The sequence below is a fragment of the Psammomys obesus genome, unplaced genomic scaffold (genome assembly GCF_907164565.1).
Source record: "Psammomys obesus unplaced genomic scaffold, mPsaObe1.curated_primary_1811, whole genome shotgun sequence".
NCBI classification, from domain to species: domain Eukaryota; kingdom Metazoa; phylum Chordata; class Mammalia; order Rodentia; family Muridae; genus Psammomys; species Psammomys obesus.
Genome location: NW_026591598.1, coordinates 14,529,918 through 14,533,198, shown reverse-complemented (window position 1 = coordinate 14,533,198; position 3,281 = coordinate 14,529,918).

Below are 3,281 nucleotides of genomic sequence, written 5' to 3'. Positions count from 1 at the left end.
CAGGGTGGGAGGGAGGGCAGAGTCACGGAGCAGGTAGTTGGGGAGGAACAGGGATGCTGACAAGATGACTTCCAGTTTGAGCCTCACCTGAGTCTTCTTCATCCTCCCCAAGGCATGGAAGATTCCAGCTCCTTGAGGATTCAGGCCTGCAGCCCAGGAGACCCTGTAGGCAGGAAACTAAGAAGAGTGAATGCAAAAGGTGGTGGGGAGGCAGGGCCTGGAGAAATGGCTCATAGCTTAAGATCACTTCGCTGGTATTCCAGAGGATCTGACTTCAATTCCTTGCTTCCACACAGCAGCTCACAACTGTCTATAACCCCAGTTCAAGAGGATCTGGCATTCTCCAGGGGTGCTGGGCGTGCTTGTGAGTCAAATATATAGGTAGGTAAAACACCGTACACAACAATAAAGACATGTTCTGACAGTCGGGCAACGGTGGCTCACGCCTACAATCCCACACTCTGAGGCCTGGTCTACAGAGTGAGTCAAGGACAGCCAAGGCTACATGGAGAAACCCTGTCTCAAACAAAACAAACAAACAAACAAACAAAAAGATGTCCTCAGAGAAGAGGGAGCAGAGAATACTTAGAAAAAAGGGTAAGATGAGGATGGTGGGAAAGGGACCTCACTTTCCAAGCTCAGAAGCCTCGTCCAGAATGACTCACAGTGCCAATTTGCCCAGGACTGTCCTGGTTTTTGCACAGAAAGACCCACATTCCCAGAAACCCTTCTATCTCAGGCAAACCTGGAGAGGTAGGCACCATACCTACCCCAAGTCTACCAACAGAGCCAGGCATCTAATTCTGGCTCTGCTCCCCAGCCTGCCCCTCAACAACTGCCAGGCCCCGACTCTCACATCTTACCTACTTCCCAAAGGAGCCAATAGAACCCACAATTCAGCTCTTTCCCCGTGTTCCAAGAGACAGGAGCGTCCTCCTGCACTCTCAGCATGGGCTTTGCCCAAACTCCTAGCAGTGACAGATGTGGCCCTCATTTCTCCAGTGCTAATCCCTCCCTGCCCTCTGCCTGGAGGATTAGCTCCCACAAGCCCCAGCAGCAGGGAAGCTGGGCAGATGTGTCAGAGCGCTGAACACCTTGTGACCACAGAAGCTATAGACCTGGGGTGGGGGTTAGGGCACAAAGGGACCCAGGGTGGAAACGAGGTGACAAAGCACAGTCACCAGGACCCTTTCCAAGCCCAAACCAGTTCACCAGTCACCTCTGGTTACACAGTGTGGGGTCTTACCGGGAAATGCTCAGGGGCACCGCTGTTGCCTGGAAGTGGAGCCCACTTGGTTTCTTTGTAAATGAGGATGAAAGTAACCACACCTAATTAAGCAGGCGGGTGCCTGTAAAGCAAAAAAAAAAAACAAAAACAAAAACAAAAAAAAAACAAAAACAAAACAAAAAAAAAAACGGAAACTGCCCCAGGAAGGGTTCTGCCAAGGCTGGCTCTCATGACCCGGCTCTGGTATTAAACTCCCAACCTGGCCCCAAGGCTGACTTTAGATTCTTAAGGAACCTGCTGGAATGTCAGAGGACAATTTGCAAGAGCTGGCTTTCTCTTCCCACTGTGTGGGTCCCAGGGATGGAATTCAGGCTTGCTGGCAAACACTTTTATACTGAGCCACCTCACAGGCCCTGTCTGTGTCTTTGATCTACACAGCAATCACACAAAGCAGAATCTATTTTGTCACACTTTCCGTCCAAAGAAGCTAATGTCCGAAGCTCCCGGGAAATGCCAGCGCCAAGATTGGAATGCTGGAGCCCCGTTGGGAATGCCTTCCTTAGGATGACCCCATCTGAAGTCCTCCGGGGCAAGAATAGCATGTCAAAGCTAGGGCTGATGATCTTAGTCGGTTAATTCACTTCAAAGGACTGCAGACTTCCCTTCGGGACACCCACCTGTCTTCCGTGGCGCTCCTCCTGGATAATTAAGTTGGCCCAGCTCTGGAGGCAGCTGGTTCTCTTTTGTAAGTAAGCCAATTCAGCCAGAGGAGGAGCCACATCGTGTCATACAGCAATATCGCCACTAGATGGCAGAAGATGCACACGGGATGCCCCAGCCTGCTTTTCTTGTTTTACAAGAGGATTGCTCCTCAGGTACTGTACCCATGGAACCCTTGATTGTCCTTGCCACCTCAGGCCTTGCCTGCATTCTTGCACAGCAGCACAGCTGCTCCTTCCGCTTCTGCTCCCTGTGCTTCAGCTACTCTTGGTGCTTGGGGCGTGGCTCTAGGTTTATAACTCTTGCCCTCCTAGAATTCCCCGAAGTTTTTTTTCTTCTTTTAATTTTTATTATTACTTACATTTTATTAACTCTGTATCTCAGCTGTATCCCGCTCCCTCATTCCCTCCCAACCCTACCCCCGAGGTTTTCTTTTTGAGTCTAGTTAATGACCATGCGGATTTGCGGTTGACTCGTGTCCTGGAGGGCATGTGGACGAAGCCCTGTCTGTCACCTTGGCTACACGAGGCTGGGACAGCTCCAGCTTTGTTCAGATGGTCCAGTTGTTTCAACAGTTCCTTCTCTTTCTTGCTGCGCAGGTCTGGAGCCTTAATCTTGGCTGTGGCAGCGTTGCTCACTGCCTGGTTCGAGAGCAGGGATTTTCTCTTTAAATGTGATGGAAAAGGAGATGACACCAAATTAAACCCTGAGCCAGACTCAGTGATGCAGGTTTGTAATCCAGCAACTCAGAAGGCTGAGACAAGAGGACCAAAAGAACCAACCGCCACAGGTTATCAAGTTCCAAGCCAGCCTGGGCAACTCGGTGAGAACGGCTCAAAAACTAGAGGGGATGGGGAGACGGCTGGGTGGGTCTAGGGCTTGCGGCCAAGCATGGGGACCTGGGTTCAGTTCCGCAGCCCACAGGTTGGTGTGGGGGAGCACCTCCTGGGGACCCCCTGGCCAGGGGATCGCATCGATTGTTGAACTCCAGGCTCAGTAAGAGACGCCATCTTAAAGACGACGATCTGGAACATGCCCGAGAAAGACACGGGAGACCCGGGCACACATGCACAGGCACATCCACACACGTGATCCTCAAGCATACACGAGGGGGAGGCTAAAACTTTGTTTAAAAGAAAAGGGGAGCTGGGCGGTAGCAGCGCACACCTTAGTCCCAGCACTCAGAAGGCAGAGGCAGGCCGAGTCCGAGTTCGAGGCCAGCCTGGCATAGAGTTCCAGGTTTGCTAGGGTTAAAAAGAGAAACTCTGCCTTGGGAGAAGGAAGGGAGGAAGGAAGGAAGGAAGGAAGGAAGGAAGGAAGGAAGGAAGGAAGG